This window comes from Neomonachus schauinslandi, chromosome 12 (genome assembly GCF_002201575.2).
Source record: "Neomonachus schauinslandi chromosome 12, ASM220157v2, whole genome shotgun sequence".
Classification (NCBI taxonomy): domain Eukaryota; kingdom Metazoa; phylum Chordata; class Mammalia; order Carnivora; family Phocidae; genus Neomonachus; species Neomonachus schauinslandi.
Window position 1 is genome coordinate 46,790,715 of NC_058414.1, and position 7,371 is coordinate 46,798,085.

At 36.6% G+C, this 7,371-nt stretch overlaps 1 protein-coding gene across 6 annotated transcripts in view; it reads right to left on the reverse strand.

Moving 5' to 3' along the window:
- Nucleotides 1-7,371, reverse strand: part of DGKB (diacylglycerol kinase beta) — a 666,176-nt gene that overhangs the window by 505,147 nt on the left and 153,658 nt on the right. The window lies entirely within an intron of this gene.

The window sequence follows — 7,371 nt, forward strand, 5'->3', positions numbered from 1 at the left end:
ATTTCTTTGACAAACACAAATTATTGTCTCTTCCTTTGCTTATCTGTTAGCATAATCTTGAAACCACTGTGCGCTGTGGATGATTTTTTTTTTTTCTTTTTTGACCCTCCTGTTTTCTCAAAGTCATTCCAAAGTGCACAGCTCAGTATGGGGCATAATTGATCCCATCATTAGTTTTAACTTTGTAATTCAATATGTAAATGTAACCAGATATTCAGCTCAGTAGGAGCAGGATATAAATATAAGAAGATGATTATGATTATAAAAATTTATCTTTATATTGTATTTATCAGCTCTACATTGTTAGTGTATAATCATATAATGTGTTATTTACTTTTCAACATGTATGAACCTAAAGTGGTATTTTTATCCATCTTGGTCACAAGTGTAAATTAAGGTGTTATAACATAGTGCATTAAATAGTGATTTTTAAAATTGAGGTGATAGTTATTATTGGAATCATACAAATTTGCTAAAGGCATCTAGGGATTTCTCACTCCATATTAATTTAATATACAATTATTAAAATATACAATTTAATATAAAATATTACTACTTTAGAACAATTATACATGTTAATAAAGTAACATGTTTTGTTCAAAACAAAAATGGAGCTGCATCATTTTTCAGTTTTGAACCAAAGTCACTCCATTTAAGTCACGACTACATTAATTTTCAAAACAAGCTTACCTTAGTAAGCAGTTAATTAGCAATCAAACATAAACCCCTAAAGAGTGTTGATTTACTGTTGGTGATAGAACTCCCCTGAAGGGGTATTTCTGTTGTCCTTCAATCAAAAACATCTGTCATGCTAACTCCTTGCCCTGAGTTAAGGCTACTTGGGCAATGATTACTGCACATTAGGCCACTTTACATGAAATGAAAGAACCTCTCCATATTCATCCATAGTTAGCAGCTGTTTCTCAGTGACGTGTGAACTTCTAAAAGAGTGGTTTAATCTTCTTACCAAGCACTGCTGATCTATGTCAAGAGGCAAGAGGTGTTAAAGATAAAGAAGTTCAAGCCACATGTACAAAAGAACTAAATAAATAGATGTTCTGATTTGGAGAGTGAAAATTTGGTGGTGAAATATTATTAATTTATTGGACTTAATCTATTTCCTTAGAATAAATCATGGCTCTGGAATTTGGACATAATGGACAATGGATTCCTCAAAAGGTACAGTGAAGTCCTCACTCTTGGTACCTGTGAATGTGAACTTATTTGGAAATAAGATATCTGTAGATGTATTCAGGTTCAGATGAAGTTTTACTGGATGAAGAGGAGCTCTGATCCAATGACTGGTGTCCTCATGAGAAGAGAAAAATCTGGACCTCGAGGGACAGAGATGGAGGGAAGAGGCCATGGGGCAACAGAGGCAGAGATTTGGAGATGCGGCCTCAAGCCAAGGAACAGCAAGGATGGCGGGCAACCAGCAGAGGTGCAAGGAAGCATTCTGCCAGACAAACTTCAAATGGACTATGACCCTGCTAACATCGTGATTTCAAATTTCTGGCCTCCAGAACTAAAAAAGAATAAGCCTTTGTTGTTTTAAGCTACTCATTTTGTGGCATTTTGTTATGGCAGTCCTAGGAAACTTACATATCAATCACTATGAAAAATGAACCAAAACCAAAGACAAACGATGAATCTTAAGGCTCTTCTGTACCAGGGTTCACAGCAAAAAGGCTGTTGCGTTTTGATCCTTTAGGACCTCTTTAAAACTGAGAATGCAGATTCCAAGAAGCCTCTAATTTGTAGAGGCAAGATCTACAATAAAAATCCTTGCATGTACAGAATGAGAAAGTCCTGACTTTTTCCTCTTGATGGAAGTTCGTGAAGCCTCACATGTGACTCTGAAGGACAGAGGGGCAGGGCCCTCTGAGTGCCGCACTGACCACAGATATGCCCTCTGAGGGCTTCAGCCTCCTCCACGCCTCCATTCCATGTGTTTCCAACAATTTGCAACTATGGTAAAGGATAACTACCCTTTCTATGTGGTTATTTGAGGGTTACCAGATGTAAGAAGAGATGGCAAACATAAAATGAACTTAATGACAGCTTCTTTCTTTCTTTCTTCTTTTTTTTAAGACCTGTTTTCCAGCCAAAAGGAAAGAACTAATGACTCCAAGAGAATCACACTTGATGAGCTAAATAGAGTATGTGTATAGGGGGTAACTCTGCATATTTGGGTTTGAGGATTTCAGAATATAAGCGCCAAATGAAGCTAGCATGGGCCTTTTTAGTTTGCCTGTCTCGTTGCCTGTATCCCTGAGCTTTGTGCAGGCAGCTGTGAGGCAGAATCCTGCACGAACATGGGCAAGTAGCAGAGTCTAGAAGAAAGTTGGTAGCCATATGATCATCAGTAAAACAGGGACAGTCGGTGCAAGAAAAATCTCCTACCCCAGAAGTCTGTATTAACTAATAATGTGCAGTGATACCTTATACTTTTTTTTTTTAAGCCTGGAATCTGACAGCTGCTAAATATATTTGAGTGGCCATCAACACCATGACATTGCATGAAGCCCAAAGTGTCAAAATGGAGGACACCATATGGGAACTATTGATGATTCTCCTAATTTTAAAACCTAGAAGACAAATTTGTATAGCTGGTCTAGTTTATTCACCATATTGCTCAGAGACACACTTGAAGACAAAGTGCAAAATGTGAAAGCCAAAAAAAAGTAACTTAGAGTTCCCACTACTATTTATCAAGATTAAAAGTGAACATTATTTGGGGAGCCTAGGTAGTTCAGTCAGTTGAGGGACCCACTCTTGGTTTTTGCTCAGGTCATAATCTCAGGGTCATGGGATGGAGCAGAGGCCCAGTTGGAGCCCCCCACTTGGAGCCCCCCACTTGGAGCCTTCTTCGGGCTCCCTGCTCAGAGTAGAAACTGCTGGAGATTCTCTCTCCTCCCTCCCCTGCTCACGTGCTCTCTCTCCTTCTCTCTTAAGTAAATAAATAAATAAAATCTTTTTAAAAAAGTGAGGATCATTTTTTGCTGTGAACCCTAAACTACTCCAAAATAAGAATAAAAAGTCTATTAAAAATGGCAAATATCAAAAAATACAAGCCATCTGATAGAATTTAAAAGCTCGGGCGCCTGGGTGGCTCAGTTGGTTAAGCGACTGCCTTCGGCTCAGGTCATGATCCCGGAGTCCTGGGATCGAGTCCCACATTGGGCTCCCGGCTCGGCAGGGAGCCTGCTTCTCCCTCTGACACTATCCCCTCTCATGCTGTTTCTCTCTCTCTCTCAAATAAATAAATAAATAAATAAAATCTTTAAAAAAAAAAAAAAAAGAATTTAAAAGCTCCTTCCTTCCCCCCACACAAAATCTTAGGTTACTGGTAATGTTTTATTTCTTGATCAGATTCTTATTATATGAGGTGTTCATTTATGCAAAATTCATTCAGCTCTACCCTTAGGATATTTATACTCTTCTGCAAGTATACTATTTTTCAATACAATTTTAAAAAGGAAAAAAGTGAACATAATTAGCGATAAAAACGATTTGCTTAAACTTGTCACCATGATATTTTACAGACAAGCATATAAGAAAAAGACACAGCTGAGTCCTTTTCAGTGTCAATAAGATGCTGAAGACTGAAAATTGTCTTAAAGATAACCCAGATCCCAAATCAGCAAAACTGTAAAGACAAAAATCCTCATCAAGAATAGAAATAAACTAGAGCATCGATGAATCCTGCCTCTTCTATAAAATGGCCAAAGGAGCCCCAGGGATAAGAAATTGTTACCTTAAGTGTTTTTATTTTGATTCATGGGTGTCTTTGCATTTTTTAAGAGTAAGGCATAGAAATCCTTAGGCCATTTTATTTTTGTATGTACAGAAATTCTCTTTTGTATTAAGCAAATCAGTCCCAAAATATGAACCAGCTTCTCCTTGAAGTGAATTAAACACTTGGAAATAATTTCAGAGTTTATGACAATTTCCAATGGCACCTAATTTACAGCCAGATCTATGTTTATTGGGAAAAGCGATCTCAAGTTAGGCAGAAAAAGAAAACATGTGAGAGCATGTATGTGTGTGAATGTGTGTGTGTGCACGTGTGTGTTTTTACAGGATGGAGTTGTGAAAAGAGTTGGAGTACTATATTGAGAAGAAAGCACTGGAATCTAACAAGTCAAAGGAGGAAAAAACAGAAAATAAATTTCCATATGTATTTGTAGGAAAATAAGACACAGAAGTCATTCTTCTAAAGAAAAACTAAGTGACCTGATTTAAAGGAACATTGTTGGCTTATACATTCTTTTGTTTCTAACATTTTGCAAATTCAGGGTGCTGCTTTAATGCAGACATTTGCTAAAGCATAAATGTTCCTATTGGAAAGGCACTGGAAACCTTTAAACACTCCTATTCATAACCTAATATTTTAATAAAGGACTAGCCCTACGTGATACCAAAAGTAAAAAATTCATAGCCATAGTAAGCTTTCTTTTGTCAAGTTTAAATGAAATGTATCACCCTCCTATCTTGCTGAGTCCTACCTCATCCGGGGACATTTTACTACAACCAGGAGCAAATTACAACTTGTTTTAAATAGAATGTCAAGGAAATACACTCTCAGCAGAAATGAACTCATATTCACAGTGGGATCTTAGGAACAGAGAATGTAAGCAAGAGAAGGAAGAGAGAACCAATGAAGATATTTAGCCTGGCTGACTGAATTATAAAACACAAGAAAATGGTTGCATAAATGCTAGAAGATAGTTCACAGTCTTCTTAGGAGTTTTCTGTTTTTATTTTTTTAAGTGGTTAGATTTGCAACAGGATATAAAGCTCAGTTTCCTAAGAGCTTAACTTCATATCTACGAGATGACAAATTAGTTTCATTTCAAGAAGTCACAAGTGCTGACTAACAAGAGGGTTTAAAATGAGTTCTTATCTTTAATATTTGTCTAAACCTACTTGTATGCCTGGTACAGATTTAGGTATTACAGGATGATCTTCTAAAAAAACAGAATTTAAGACATGCATTTAAAATTCAATATTTAACATTAAGAAGACAAATATATCAGTCATTAAAGTGAACTTATCAAGGACCTCCTCTAAGCTCCATACTCTGCCAAGCATTTTAGGTGATGAGGAAAAAAAATGTATATTTTTGACCAGGAGCTCGATCACAATGTAATCTAAAAGCGTGCACAACCTTAATATGCAGACATGAAACCTCTGGAGAGCATTTAGTCTTTCCTTCTGGTATGGAATAAAAGTACAGAAAGTATTCAAAAAAGGAGAACTCTTAGTGTCAAGGAAAATTTCAAGGCAGATATAGAACTTAATTTGGTTTTTCAGGTGTAGTTAGAATTGAAGGGGGTACACTCAAGGGGATGGAGTCAGAAAAGTAACAGGTAAGGGGGAAGCGTGGCTGCCCAAGGGACTGCCAATAGCTCTCCACATCCACAGCAGGGGCTGTGTGTAGAAAGGAATAACATATACGTCATGTGCTTAGGCTTGGGTCTGATATTTGAGGAACTGAAAAGCAGGTCGGGTAGGAGGAAGTGAGGGCTGCATTTATTATCACAGAACTATTATAGGGTGCTGAAGGTGGCATATGATAACAAACTAGTATTTTCAGAAGATGATTCTGGAGGTGGTTTGCAGCCTGCATTATAGGAAAAGTACCTTCTGTTAGGGAGATAAGCCAAGAGACTCTGACTCTAATCTAGTTAAGAGGTGCTAAGAGTTTGCACTTGGGCTGTGAATGATGGCTACAAAAATTAAAATCCGAGAGAGATATTTTAAGGAGAAAATGTCAAGGCTCAGTGATAGGTTGAATATATGAGAGAAAGGTGAAAGACAAGAATAAAAGAAATTGACTTCTAACTTTATTTCCAATGACTGCAAGCATGATGATACCATGTCTGATAGAAGAGAGAAAGCTGGAATACTTGCTTTTTGTGAATATAAATAAATCCGCTTAGTCTAAGATTTAGTGAGATCCAGGACCACATGGTTCTGGATGATTTTAGAATATGCAGATGCTATTCTATTCTGACTTAGACTGGGCAACTAGATCCTTCCAGAGGTGAAAGAGAAAGGGCATGAGTAATATTCATGGAGTGCCTTCTGTGAGCCAGGGGTTGGATTTTGTGCCCCTATGGTATTTTACCCAGTTTTCACTATAATAATAATTGTCAATTACTGAGTACTTATTATGTGTGAGGTCTTGCCCTAAACACACCTACACAGATTTTTTTTAACTCATTTAATTCTTATAACAATCCTGTAAGATAGGTATTGTTAACTCCATTTTACAAATTAGGAAACTGCCTGGTCCAAGATTAAACAACTACTCTCTTAATTGTTGGACAGCGAACATGTTAAGAATCTGGTCAGCCTGACTTAGAAGACTCCACCCATTTCCAAACATAATACATAAAAGAAAGCAATAGCCTTGGGGAAACTTGTGAAATGAAGCCAAGTTTCTTTCTCTTTGTTTCTCTTTGCAATCTATTTCCTATAGACTCCGTTCAGATAGGTCTTCCTAAAGCTTGGCATTGCTGGTGCCAGAGCCCATCTCTTTCACAACTTCTGCTAGATATTTGCTATATTAATAGTACTTTCTGGGAAGCATGAGGACAGAAGAAAGGAGATTCAGTCTGTTTAAAGGCAGTCAGTAATAGTAGGAAAACACTGGGGTTGAGAACAGATCAACCTTACACTAAAATCTTCCATAATGGTTCAAGAAGAAAGTATAGGTTATACTAAATATATAAATGTTCTGGGGTAAATATATTTTGTTTAACCTAGGTACGAAATCGTTAAATTAATGAATGTGTCCTTAAAATGGATTACAGTTAAAAATCCAAAAGTGCATAGAAAATGAACTTACTTTTAAGAAGGCTACATATTCTTCTGGATATATGAGAACTTTAAAAAAAATTATGCAAGTCTTGTTTCAAGAACCAAATACCCATAGGACCTCTAGAGATCAGGGTTTGTGAAAAATAAGGCCGAGGCTCACCAGAAGGCTCTGGACTTTGCAGAGCTTAGTAAATTGGCAGCCATATATTTTTTTTTTACTCTTCCTTAAACCCCTCAGTGCTCCCTTGTTTCCTAAGCAGAACCAAAGGATTTAAAGACATTTACAGTTTATGTTGTGCTCTGCTAGAGTGGCAAATAGAATCATCTTCATTTACACACTGATCTTTACTTAAGAATAAGATGTTAGGTGCATGTTGTCTGAATTAATTTGGGCATGGAACCCTGAGATTTTTAAAAGTATAGTTTATTCAGAGGCAACACCCTCTTTCCTACAAAAGGGAGGCCCAATTTCTTTTTTCAAAATTTTATTTATTTATTTATTTATTTATTTATTTATTTATTTATTTATTTATTTATTTATTT